Genomic DNA, 15,181 nt, shown 5'->3' on the forward strand with positions numbered 1-15,181 from the left:
TTTGGTGCTTTAGGCATAAATTTCAATCCAGGAAACAAACTGAGTTTGGTGGATGTGGGGGAGTTGTGGTGCAAGGGAAAGAGTGGTGTTAGGATGGTAGTTCAAAGGGTATGGATAGGTCAGGGCTGATTGGCACAAATGCAATTGTTAGATAGTGTATGACTATCTAACAAATGATATGTTCTCTCCTCTAGCACTTTATATAAGGTCTCTGCATCTTGTGTATATATATAATCTTCATTCTGCTGAAAGGTTGCTTCATATTTACCACCAGACTTACCAACTCATGTCACCTCAACATTTGATCTCACAGCCAATCCCGTTGGTCTTACTGATAAAAAGGAGTTCACCCACTTCCAGAATCCTTCACTATTCTCAGATCCTTAGTAAACCACTGCTTCAAAACAATATGATCAAGTTCTTCATCATCCAGAGCTCAAAATCTAAATTTAGAGGGGAGAGCATATTTCTGCTTCCCCAGGAAATCAGTTTTAACCTTTCACTCTTTCTCCATTAATACCAACAAATTCAAAGTAAATTTCCCTCATTGCTTTATCAATTTCAAAATTAAAACACAACTTGAAGACTACAGAAAAATTCTTTGATGATATTTTCCATGATTGTTATTATTTTAAGGACAGAAAATTTTAATATATGTTTTTAAGTTGTATAATCTAATGCCTTTGGAGATTTAGGTGTGGTCAGTTAGGCAATCTGTCAATTCAATAAACTTTATGAACTTGGTTGCTTTCCCAAATGAAAACAATGGAGGAAACTTATTCTTGATGTTAGTTATGAGACATATTCATAATCATGTGCATGTTCACAGATACTCTGGGAGACAATCACTGAGGAAATGAACAAGTACACACCCTATCTATAATAAGAGCTATTTACAAAACATATTGGAACATTTATAAATTCATTAACCCAAGATGTGGCAGAAGGAAATGACACAATAGACTATAGTTTAAAAATATAATTTAATTTCAAAGTGTGAGAGCTTGTTACAATTTTGTAATATTGAGACTATATCCAAATTAATTGTGAAATAATGTGCGAGCACAAGGTAACCTGATATCAAAAAGAGTGATTATCCATTTATGTTATTAAAGAGCAGATTTTGCTTCCAAGCACAGTCCATCATCACAGTCAAAACAGGACAGGCCCTAAAATCCTTGATGTTACTGATACCCTCCTGTACCAGACAAGCCCAGACGACACCTATTAGGACCCAGTCTTCTCTAAATTTTTGAATGCCTCCAGCCACTCCTTAAAAGGCTGCTGACAGTAAAGAGGTGAAATATGGAGACAAAGGTATCCAAACGAATGAATTTAGATGTTCTTATTCTTGTTGTACCTGAAAATGGTCATGAAATCATGTTGAGAAATTAATTAAACTGTGCCCATTGAATGTAATACTAGCAGAATGCTAGTTTGCCACAGTCATCTCATTTTTGGCCTGCAGTTATCCTCAAGAGATACAGTATCCTTTGGACAACTATGGTGGGTATTACCCCAAGCATGCTGAGCCTTAGTGATATGGCTTGCAGGACACAGAGCACAACTTTGCCCATGTTCATCAGATAGCACTTTCAAACTGAAATCACATTCATTGAACCCAAGGACACGTGTATTCCTCAGTCTTGTCATATCTCAGCTATTCATTCAGATAGTGACATCACATGTATCTCTGAGGATATAAGAGCTGTGATCATGGAGAGATCAGTGAAAAGCATACTGTATCTGGGACTGGAGGCAAGGATAATATGGGTGCCAGCTTTACACATTGGTTTACAACAGGTAACAGCTATTATAACTGTAGATAGCTGGAATCATTAAATGCTCAATGCAATGCTCAAACTTATTACAGGGCTGTGGGATGAACTAAGCTCCTGATTTGGACATATTAACTCTGGAATGGCTTCCAGCAGACAGACATTGGAACACATACATTGTAACATGGAACTAGTGCATCAGTGCAAGCCAAAATGTGTACAATAGGTTATTAAATTCATGGAAAGCAAATACAAAAGGCTTTTCTTTCCAGTTTTTGTCAACATCAACTCAGAAAGGTAGCAAGTTGTATCTTGGAAGGAGGGATGGGGCATGGTGAGAGAAGGGAGAGCACAGTTGGCTGGAAATTTATTTGAGCTGGGAACAACTGGGAATTAGAATATTTTAGTTGTCAGGACACCATTGGGGGTTAGGGGATGGTGTTACAGTCAGATGACAATTGGTGGGAATAAGGATGAAAAGAGAGAGACACTGAAGTCAGAGGGCATGTCCAGTCCAGTGGCAGTAGAACATTTATAGTAAGGGATGAGGAAGGTAAAGAGTGGCAGATGACAGCTAAGAATAAGTACAAATCTAAACAAGACCCAACCTGCAGGAAAATCCATACACTAAATCAGTCAAATATCCCCTTTTAAATCATGCCAAAGTAGGCCTCACCTAATCAGTGCAATCCTTCACAGAAATGACTTCAAAACATGGGCTGCAGGTTGTTTGTCTTCATTGGATGTGTCTAGATGCTGCCATTCCTCTACTAACATGGTTTTTGATGGCATTTCTTGTCAAAGCATTATAAAGAACTTCTTTGCTAAAGTTGATAAATGGGACAAAAATTATTCTAAACATATTAGGCTGAAATGTGAGCAATCAGAACATGAGGGTACCAAGATAGAACTCCAAGTGGAAAAACTTACAAAATAGAGCTACAAAATAAAATTGTTTGGAAAATATTTGATAAGCTGTTGAACAAAAAGTATAGCAAGAAAAGTTTAGGGCTATGTTATAAAGTGGTATAGCAACATTACAAGTGACCAAGAAGAGATGTTATACTGCATTGTAAAGGAATACCCCAGAAATAATGCTAAATCCACTTTTGGTCTTGATATATTTGTTAGATTTGGACAGGGATTATACAGGGAGCTTGGCCAACATCTTGCAGGAATATTGGACTGATCAAACAAATTATCAAGTACAAACGATAGAATGCTGAAATGTATCAGTTAATTTTGTGGAATTATGAGCTATGAGGAAAGAAATGAGACATAAACTTCATGGTACATAGAGTTCATATGTCTAAAGACAAGCTCTCTAGTTTCTACGCAGATATTTCCCCCTACTGTGATAAATGTACTAATGGAGTGACCACACTAATTCATATGTTTTGGACATGTTCGAGCCTTGAAAAATTTTGGAAAGATGTATTTCAAACTTTTTCTGTACTCTTCAATGTTAGTTTTAAGCCCAATCCCTTGACTGTCATGTTTGGTATTGTTGCGGATAGTATTACAAAATTGAATCCATCTAATTTGCAGGTATTCGCCTATATATCTCTTATGGCCAGGAGGGTGATCTTGCTCAAGTGGAAGGAGGCTGCCTCGCCCACTCATGTTCAATGGCTATCTCAGGTTATGTTGTGCCTTGAACTAGAGAAGATTCGTTGTTCGATCTCGATTCTAAACATGATTTTCTAATGTTATGGGGACCCTTTCTGAGTTATTTTCATAATCTTTGAACTGTTATTGAAGTATGGTTCTGAGCCATCATTATTATAATATTATATGGTAAGGTATTTTTTTTCTCTTTTCTTTTTCACCAAACAGCTCATTTTGCTAGAGGGGGTAGATCTTTTAAATAAAATACTATCATTCTACTTCATTTCATTTCATAATTCAATCTTTTTTTCTACATGATTGATTTGGAATATGGGATACTGTGAGCATATTGCTGTGATTTAAATGTAATGTAATTTGTATTACTTGTATCCTTATGAACTTTGTATTTATAGCCATGCAATTTATATAATATTAATAAAAATATTGAAAGAGGTAATTGGGAACAATATTATTCTAAACATATTAGGCAGAAATGTGAGCAATCAGAACATGGGGCTACCAAGATAGAACTCCATGTGGAAAAACTTACAAAATAGAGCTACAAAATAAAATTGTTTGGAAAATATTTGATAAGCTGTTGAACAAAAAGTATAGCAAGAAAAGTTTAGGGCTATGTTATAAAGTAGTATAGCAACATTACAAGTGACCAAGAAGAGATGCTATACTGCATTGTAAAAGAATACCCCAGAAATAATGCCAAATCCACTTTTGGTCTTGATATACTTGTTAGATTTGGACAGGGATTATACAGGGAGCTTGGCCAACATCTTGCAGGAATATTGGACTGATCAAACAAATTATCAAGTACAAACGATAGAATGCTGAAATGTATCAGTTAATTTTGTGGAATTATGAGCTATGAGGAAACAAATGAGACATAAACTTCATTGAATGATCCAGAAGAAAACAGATAAAGAAAGTGACCTTGCAAGGCAAGTCGTAAAACTACAAGAGATCTAGACTTGTATGGACATATTGGCTTATGTAGAAAAATCTCTCAATTTCCAGCTCCACAGCAGCATTATCAGACAAAGTAAGGAAATATTGGACAGATGGCTGGAATTTCATTAAATAGAGAGATTTTAAAGAACATTTTGAAGATCAAGGGAGAAATAAAGACAGTTACACATTTGAAGACATGCTGACTAAAGGTGGAGACATTTAATTTGTGAAATGCCAAAGGTCAGAATTGGAGTAGAGAAATTTTATGTTGAATAGAGATACAGAGGGGCAAGATAATTGCCAGATACGTGGTTGTATCTCACATTGTAGTCGAACATAAAATCAAGTTTAACAATTTTGCATAAAAAAGTTTTTATTTTGATGGTACATGGTACAAACACTAATATGATAAGTAAGGGGGGGGGGTAAGCAGTCAGTGAAGCATTCCCCTGTGGCCATTCCCTCAGCAACAAGTATACCTCTTTGGATACTATTGGAGGGGTGTGGCCTATCAGGCCAGGGGCAATGTGACCAGCTCTGAGGCCAGGCAGGGAAGGGTAAAGTCAGGCAGAGCAATTGTGATTGGAGGCTCAATAGTTAGGGAGACAGACATGAGATTCTGTGGCCGAGAAAGAGATGCCAGGTTGGTGTGCTGCCTTCCAGATGTTAAGGTCCAGTGTGTCTTGGAGCTGAAGCAGAATATTCTCAAAGTGGAGGGTGATCAGCCAGAGGTCATGGTGCACTTGGCACTAATGACATAGGTAGAAAGGGGGAAGAGGTCCTGTGCAGAGAATATAGGAAGATATGAAAGAGGCTGAAGAGCAGGATCTACAAGGTAGTGATCTCTAGATTATTCCCAGTGTCAGATGCTAGTCACAGCAGGAATAAGATGATGGTACAGATGAATGAGTGGCTGAGGAACTGGTGCAGAGGACAGGGTTTAAGGTTCTTGGATCATTGGAATCACTTCTAGGGCAGGGGTGACCTGTACAAGAGGGATGGGCTGCACCTAAACTGGAGTGGAACCAATATCCTGGCCGAGAGGTTTGCTAGTGCTACTCGGGAGGGTTTGGCAGGTGGATAGAAATCAGAGCACCAGTCAGAAAGTGGAGGGATGCAGAAGAAGGTAGATGTCAGGGCCAGTAAAAACAGGCAGGAGCAAAGTAATAGATATGATAGTGCTGATAGTTTGAAGTGTGAGTAATTTAATGCTAGGAATATTATGGGTGAAGGAGATGAGCATGGATCAATACATGGAACTCTGATACTGCAGCCATTACAAAGACTTGGTTGAGAGAGGGATCAGAATGGATGCTTAATGTAGCAGGGTTTTGATGTTTTAGAAAAGATAGGGAGGAAGGCACTACCAATCAGGAACAATATCACAGCTGCACTCCGAGGAGACATAATGGAAGGCTTGTCCACTGAGTCTATATCAGCAGAACTCAAAAATAGGAAGGGTGTAATCATTCTGTGGGATTGCACTACAGACCACCCCAATAGCCTTCGGGATACTTTATTTTATATTTTTTATTTTACTTTAGAGATACATCATGGAATAGGCCTTTCCAGCCCTTTGAGACGTTTCATGCACAACTCCCAATTTAACCCTAGCCTAATCACAGAACAAGTTACAATAACCAGTTAACCTACTAACCGGTATGCCTTTGGATTGTGGGAGGTAACTAGAGCACTTGGAGGACATACAAACTCTGTACAATGCTGGAATTGAACTCCAAATTCTGACTCCCTGAGCTGTAAGTATGTCGTGCTGACTGCTACGTAACCATGTCGACATTGAGGAAGAGATATGCAGGCAAACAATAGGGTTGTTGCTACGGAGTCTTCAACTTCCCCAATATAAACTGGGGCCTTTTTAGTGCAAAGGGTTTAGATGGGATAGAATTTGTTAGGTACATTCAGGAGGTTTCTTAAATCAATATGTAGATAGTCCATCAAGGGGAGGGGCTGTACTGGACCTGGTGCTGGGTAATGACCTGGCCAAGTGGCTGACCTTTCAGAGGGTGAATAATTAAGGAACAGTGACCACAACTCCTTGTTTTAAATTAACTATACCTAAGGATAAGTTTGGACCTTGTGGAAGAGAATTAAAATGGAGCAGGGCAAATTACCAGAGCAGTAGGCGGGAACTAGGGAGAGTTAATTGGGAACAACTGTTTTTGGCCAAGTCCATTCTTGACATGTGGAGGGTGTTTCAAGACCAGAGTACAGTACAGGTATGTTCCAGCCAGAAGGAAAGACAAAGATTGTGAGTTAAAATAACCTTGGATATCAGGAGAGGTGATGAATTTAGTCAAGAAGAGAAAGGAAATGTATGTAAGGCTTTGGAAGCTAAAATCAGTTAGAGCACTTGAGGATTATATAGGAGCCAGAAAAGAACTTAAAATTAGTAAAGCCAGGAGGGGCCATGGAATGTCCTCAGCAAGTAGGATTAAGGAAATTCCCAAGGCATTCTATACATATATCAATCAGGAACAAGAGGATAACTAGGACCACTGAAGGATAAATGGAGGAACATTTGCTTGGATGCAAAGGATGTGGGTAAGGTCCTTAATGAGTACTTTACATCAGTATTTACCAAGGAGAAGGATGTGGAGGATAGGGAGATCAGTGCTAAGAGGGCATTTCAAAATAAAGGAGGAGGTAGTGTTGTGTCTCTTAAAGAACATTAAGGTAGACATTCAGGTGGTCTGAAGGGATGTACCCCAGGTTATTGAGAGAGACGAGGGACATTGCTGTGTCTTGACCAATATCTTTCTTTCTCTCTAGCTACAGACAAGCTTCCGGAGGACTGGTAAATAGCTAATGTTGTTCCATTGTTCGAGAAGGAAACAAGGATAATCCTGGAAACTATAGACAGGTGAGTCTCATGTCAGTGGAAGGGAAGTTACTGGAAAGAATTTTTAAGCATAGAATTCCTGAGCATTTGGAAAGCCATAGCCTAATTAAGGAGAGCCAGCATAGCTTTGTGTGGGACATCATGTCTTACGAACTTTATTGAGTCTTTTGACAAGGTGACAGGGGCAATTGATGAAGGTGGAGTTGTAGATGTTATCTACGTGGATTTTAGTAAAGCATTGGCAAGGCTCTTCATGGGAAACTCCTCCGGAAGATTAGGATGCGTGGGATCCATTGTGAATGGTTGGATTCAGAATTGGCTTGTGCATAGAAGACAGAGGGTGGTGGTCAAAGGGGCTTATTCTCACTAGAGATCTGTGATTAGAGGTACTCTGTAGAGACCTGTACTGGGACCTCTGCTGTTTGTGATGTATATAAATTACCTGGATGAAAATGTAGAAGGGTGGGTTAGTAAGTTTGCAAATGGTATGAACATTGGTCCAATCACAAAGACGAGAAATCGGTAGATGCTGGAAATCCAATTTACACACACAAAATGGAGGAGGAACTCAGCAAGCCAGGTAGTATCTATGGAAAAGGGTACAGTTGGCATTTCAGGCCAAGACCCTTCATCAGGACTGGAGAAAAAAAGATAAGGAGTCAGAATAAGAAGGTGGGAAGAGGGGAGAAAGAAACACAAGGTGATAGGTGAAACCGGGAGGAGGGGGTGGTAAAGAGCTGGGAAGTTGATTGGTGGAAGATACAGAGCTGGAAAGAGGGAATCTGATAAGAGAGGACAGAAGACCATGGAAGAAAGAAAAGGGGAAGGAACACCAGAGGGAGTTAGGGGTCAGGTAAGGAGCAGGTTAGGAGATAAGGTGAGAGAGGGTAATGGGAATGGGTGGGATAATGAAGACGAGGGTATTACCAGAAGTTTGAGAAATCAATGCTCATGCCAGTAGGTTGAAGGCTCCCAGACAGAATATAAGGTGTTGCTCTTCCAACCTGAGCGTGGCCTCATTGCAACAGTAGAGGAGGCCACGCACTGACATGTCAGAATGAGATGGGAAATGGATTTAGAATGGGTGCCCACTGTGCGATCCTGCTTTTTCCTGATGGACAGGGCATAGGTGCTCGGCAAAGTGGTCTCTCAATCTACGTTAGGTCTCACCGCTATATAGGTGGCCACATCTGGATACAGTAGGTGACCTCAACACACTCACAGGTGAAGTGTCGCCACACCTAGAAGGACTGTTTGGGGCCCTGAATAGTAGTGAGGGAGGAGATGTAGGGTGAGGTGTAGCACTTGTTCCACTTGCAAGGGTAAGTGCCAGGTGGGAGATCAGTGGGGAGGGATGAATGGACAAGGGAGTTGTATAGGGATTGATCCCTGCGTAAAGCAGAAAGTGGGGGGTGGGGAGGGAAAGATGTGCTTGGTGGTAGGATACGGTTGGAGATTATGGAAATTACAGAGAATTATGTGCTGGACATGGAGGCTGGTGGAGAGGTGGGAGATGACAAGAGATGACTAGTGGTTGGCGAGAGGATGGGGTAAGTGCAGACATGTGTGGAATAGAACAGATGCTGGTGGGGACAGCATTGATAGTGGAGAAAGGTAAGGCCCTTTCTTGGAAGAAGGAGAACATCTTTCAGCCTGAGAGCAGATGTGACAGAGATAGAGGAATTGAGAGATGGGGGATAACATTTTTACAAGTACAGTACCAGGGTGGGAAGAGGTATAGTGTGAGAGTCAGTGGATTTATAATAGACATCAGTAGGTAAGCTGTCTCCAGAGATAGAGAGAGAGAAAGAGATTAAGAAAGGGGAAGGAAGTGTTGGAAATGGACCAGCTAAATTTGAGGGCATGGTGGAAGTTGGAGGCAAAGTTGATGAAGTTGACAAGCTCTGCATGGGTGCATGAAACAGCACCAATGCAGTCATTGATGTAGTGTACGAAAAGTTGGGAAGTGATACCAGTGTAGGCTTGGAACACAGACCATTCCATGCAGCCGACAAAAAGGCAGGTGGTGGTGTGTGGTTAGCGTAGGAGACTGGCAAAGAATACAGCTGGATATAGATCAGTTGCAGATATGGGCAGAGAAATGGCAGGTGGAATTTAAACTGGCCAAATGTGAAGTGTTGCATTTTGGTAGGTCAAATGTAAAGCGACAGTACATTGTTGGGTGCAAAACCCTTAACAATTTTATGAGCAGAGTGATCTTGTGATCCAAGTTTCATAGCTCCCTGAATGTGGCTATACAGATGGATAGAGCAGTTAGGAAGGCATATGTTATGTTTGCCTTTATTGGTTAAGGCATTGAGTTCAAAAGTCAGGAAGTTATGTCGCTTTATTATAAAACTCTAGTTAGACTGGATGTGCAGTATTGCATACAGTTCTGTTTTCCCCATGAAAAGGATGTTGAGGCTTTGGAGAGGGTAGAGAAGAGGTTTGCCAGGACGCTGCCTGGATTAGAAGGCATGTGCTATAACAAGAGCTTATTTTCTCTGGAACAGCTGAGGCTGAGTGGAAATATGATAGAGGTTTATAAGATTATAAATTTAAAGGAGATGTGAGAGACATGTTTTTTTAACATGGAGAGTGGTGGAATGCACCACCTGAGGAGGTGGTAGAGGCAGATACATCAGGGACTTTTAAGAGATGTTTAGATAGGCACATGGATGTGAGGGAAATGGAGTGATATGGACATTGTGTGGGCATAAGGGATTAGTTTAGTTAACCATTTGATTACTAATTTACTTGGTTTGGCACAACACTGTAGGCTGAAGGGATTGTTCCTGTGCTGTACTGTTCTACTGTATGTTCTATGTTAAAGTTGTCCAAAGACTTGATCAGATTTGTGTCACGATCTGGGTACATTACTGAAGAAAGTTATAGCAAACTGGAGCATAGATTCAGATGGTTAATGTCGTGATGTCAAACTATATGAAGAGAGACTTAAGATGATCAGAACAATTTCTGCTGAAGAAATTAGGGGAATTATCAAATGTTTTTGAAGGGGTTAATCTGAAATTATTGGCACCTTACCACAAGTCATTATCAATACAATATGTCAATAAAGAAGCAAGGATGAATATAACAAGAAAATTCATTCTGTAGGAATATTAGTACATGAATGAATGTACAACAGAGGGTAGATAAGGCAGAGGCATCATATTTTTTATAGGACCCATATTTTAGCACTTAAAATTGTCACAAGACAATGGTTAAATACAGGGCAATATATTAGTTTTTACTTGCTCGAGGAGCACTCACAGAGCAAATAGGTTAATTTGGCTAGATTGTCACTGTATCCATTGCTGTAAAATTATACGTTGTAATAACAAACTGTCAGTTTAAAGACCAAATTGTACCACAATTTGTCAAAGATAAATTTATAACTAATTGGCAGGAAGTGAAACTAGGGAGTGAACTTCAGTTTGTAAGTACAGTATGCAAGATGCTTTTGGAAGTTTTGGTGTTTGATGCTTCTGTCCATGTGATGTGGTAAACAGCGCCAATAGTGAGCTTTTACAACAGCCTCAGCATTCTGTGAAGATTTATCCCGCAAGCAGCACAAATGATGCTGCTTGGAATTTCTAGTTTTTATTCAGCTGATACACCTCTTAGCTTCACTTAGCAAAGGTTCTACAGGGATTTTTTTTAAATCAGTGTTCAGCCAGTAGACCATTTCTGTTCAGACATTCAACAGCAAACTAAAGTAGGTTACATCTTAAAATAAGCACATTTCCCAGGAGACATTGAATAGGCTAGCTCAAAGCTGGAAACAATGACATCACTTCCTCTACACCATTGCCTGCACTCAGTTGTTTACATGTACGAAAATTAAATCTCTTCACACTGTCACAGAACAGGACACCAAGATTTCTCAGAGATTCCTCCCACAAGTAAACATTCCTAAATGCTAATTAAATATTTTATTCCATCCACTTACTAAAAAAATTAGATTACTTATCACAGTGTCTCTTTCTATAACCTCAGCAGGACTGTGAAACAAATACTGTTATACATTATAAAAAATGTTGAAGACAAATTTATATGTTTAAATTTCAGATGAACTGGAGCTAGTTTATTTTTGCTCATTTGTAGATCCCACCTAAATGAAGAGAAGTACCTCATGTATGTATTCTTGTGAAAACAGATGATAAGGAAGATGATGTTAAATGGACAAGAGAACTCAATGAAGGATTTTAGTAATCCTCTTAAACACATGGAAACCACAGGGGAAAGCTTTATTGGATTTCCAGTTCTTAAATTTAAAACTTTTTTCCAGGTATTGTGAGGAAGATTAAAATGCTCAAAACTATAAAAAGGTTAAAGACAAGACCAAAATTATAAACCATAGCAGTTCCATTTGAATTTTTCTGGGCTGTAATGCTTTTTGCAAACTGTTGTTTTCTCTTTATCTACTTTCCATTTCCATACAGTGAGACAATGTTCATCTCCTGTTGCTTCCTCCAATGAAAGGTTATCATATTTGTCTCTCACCTTAGCTACTAATCAGCTTTAGCTATTCACCAGCTGTCGTACTCCAGGACTAGTGACACCTCCAGCCAGAATATTCCAGTAGTTTTAAAAGAGGCATCTATCAAATAATGTGAAATATCCTACTGTTGCATACAGTCTACAAGAAGCAGGGCAAATTTAATCAGACCAATTACTTCAGAGGCCACTCTCAAATAGAACGTGTCAGTCCAGGACTAATGAGTGCTACTTATTTCCTAGTAACTACTCATTGTTTTCCAGTTGGGATATTCCAGAATAAGTCCACTCCAGACTTCATGCTGAAGGGTCTTGGCCCAAAACATTGACTGTACTCTTTTCCGTAGATGCTGCCTGGCCTGCTGAGTTCCTCCAGCATTTTGTGTGTGTTACTTGGATTTCCAACATCTGCAGATTTTCTCTTGTTTGTGTCCAGACTTCATTATAGTTTTGGGCCAGATATGGATAAAAAAGCTAAATTCCAGAGACAAGAAGAAAGTCAGAGCACTTGACATCAAACAGCAATTGACCAAATGTGGCATCAAAAGGTCTAGATAAAACCAACATCAGTGGTCATCAAAAGGAAAATAGTGTGGTGGTGGTATAGTTATGGATAAAGGATGATAGTTGTGATTGTTGGGCGTGAATCATCCCAGCCAGGCTGTTCTTCAGGGCAAGTTTCCAAGCCCAAACATTTCCAGCTGCTTTATCAATGACTGTCCTTCCTCACGGTCAAAAGTGGGAGAGTTTGCTGATGACTGTGCAATGTTTAGATTCAGATTCATTTATTTATTTATCACGTGCACATTGAAACATACACTGAACCACATAATTTGCATTAACAACCAACACATCCTAAGGATGTGCTGTGAGTAGGCCGCAAGTGTCACCACACATTCTGATGCCAACATACCATGCCCACAATGCTCAGCAAAACACAGAATGCAACAAGCAATGAAATAACAACAGTAAAACATGTCCCTTTCCTCTCTCTCTCTCTCTCTCTCACACACACACACACACACACACACACACACACACACACACACACACACACACACACACACACACACACACACACACACACACACACACACACACACACACACACACACACACACACACACACACACACACACACACACACACCTTCAGCCTCCAGTGGACTCACAGACTCAAATACATCAGGTTTCCAGTGAATTCGCAGACCCAGGTCTTTGGCCTCAGCTTCAAGATTCACCAACTTTGGTCTTCGATCTTTGGGCTTTGATCTTCGATATTGATTCGCCGATGACAGGAGTATGATCTCTAGGCTTCAAACTCAGGACTTGCTGCCTCATCAACCTAGGGAACCACTGGCCCTCATGCCTCCTGCACATACGACCTGCCCACAGAAGCAGCTCGACCTGCTGAGTTCCTCCAGCAGTTTGTTTTTGGCTCCAGATTCCAGCATCTGCAATCCCTTGTATCTGCAAACTCACTCAGTCTGCAGTACTGCATCAGCACATCTTGGTTTCAAATACCCTTGGCTGCCTGACTCCCAGTACATCCATGTTACATTGACACTGTTTCGAGTTCATGAAGAAATTTTAATACCCTCACTCTTGATGCTTAAGGGAATGTTGTTTCCAATAGATTAGGTTATGGCAACTACCCTCATACTTTTAATCATCACCTCTCAAGCAGGCATGAGTCAAGGACATAATAATCCATTGGAAACAAGAATGCTAACTTCCAGCTGTCAAGCTGAATCATTTACAATGAAAGCCTAATTCCATTCTCAATTTAATTTTTAACTACCCTGCAAATGAAGAACATGGCCACATGCACTAAGGCCCAGATTATTTATTTAAAGATTCTTTCTTCACCAGAGATACAGTATCAGCCCTTCTGGCCCAACAAGCCTGTACCACCCAATTACATCCATGTAACTAATTAACCTTCTAACCTATACATCTTTTGGAATGTGGGAGGAAACGAGAACTCTTGAAGGAAACCCACACAGTTTGGGAGTATGTACAAGCTCCTTACGGATAGTGGCTGAATTGAACCTGGACTGCTGGCACAGTAGTAGTATTACACTAACCACTACGCTATGCTGCCCAAATATTAAGACCTTGGTTAATAAGTGTCAAATAACATTCATGTCATTAATTTGCCAGTTAATTATCTCCAGCTTTTAACCAAACATTCTCGATACTCAAAGACATTACCATTGGCAAACTCTCTTCACTGCAACACCAAACCACTAACGCTGCAAATTCTTTGCAACATCTATGAGGCCCGAGTCAGGAACACAATGGAATAATTACTACTTTCTTAGAAGCTCCACAAACGCTGAAGAGGACTTGACATCATCCAGAACAAAGCAACACACTGGCTTCTACCCAAGATGTGTCTGTAAACATTTGCATCCTTCTCCGCTGAAGCATTGTGGCTGCAGTTAATTAGCAAGGCTATTCTAACAATCTTTACTACCAAGTAAAGGGCAGCAAGCACTTTAAAATATCACCATCTGCACAATCCCTAAAGATGTCACACTCCATTGCATTTGAAAACCCATGACCTAATTTGGGAGAGTTGCATGCTTTGTGCATGGCAGTTTGTGCCTTACCAACTTGATTGAGTTTTTTAATAAGTTAACAAGAGACATTGACAAGGGCAGGGCAGTGGATGTTGTCTACATGGATTTTAGTAAGAGGTTTAACAAAGTCCCTCATGGGAGGCTAATCCAGAAGATTAAGATGCATGGGACTAGTGACTAATTGGCTGTTTGGATTCAGAATTGGCTTGTGCATAGAAGACAGAGGGTAGTGGTGGAAGGGAGGTCTGTAATTAGAGGTATTCTGCAGTGATCTGTACCGAGACCTCTGTTGTTTGTGATGTAAATGACCTGGATGAAAATGTAGATGGGTGGGTTAGTAGATTTGTGAATTATACTGAGATTGGTGGAGTTATGGATATTGTAGAAGACTGGCAAAGAATAGAGCATAGTTTAGATCAATAGCAGATATGGGCAGAGAAACGGCAGATGAAGTGTAAAAAACTTTGGTAGGGCAAATGTAAGAAGACAATAGATTTTTAAGGACAGTGTTGCTGAGCAGAGAGATCTTGGGATCCAAGTTCATATAGCTCCTTGAAAGTAGCTACACAGGTCGATAAGGTGGTTAAGAAGGCTTATGCAATGCTTGCTTTTATTAGTCAAGGTACTGAGTTCAAAAGTCTTGAGCTTATGTTGCAACTTTATAAACTCTGATTAGGCCACATTGGAGTATTGTTTACAGTTCTGGTCTCACCAATATAAAAAGGATGTTGAGGCTTTGGAGAGGTAACCAGAAGAGGTTTACCAGGATGCTACCTGGTTAAGAGGGGATGTGCTATCATGAGAAACTGGAGAAACCTGGATTGTTTTCTCTGGAGTGTCAGCAGCTGGGCGGAGATCTGATAAAGGTTAACAAGATTATGAGAGGCA

This window comes from Hemitrygon akajei, chromosome 7 (assembly GCF_048418815.1).
Source record: "Hemitrygon akajei chromosome 7, sHemAka1.3, whole genome shotgun sequence".
NCBI lineage: Eukaryota > Metazoa > Chordata > Chondrichthyes > Myliobatiformes > Dasyatidae > Hemitrygon > Hemitrygon akajei.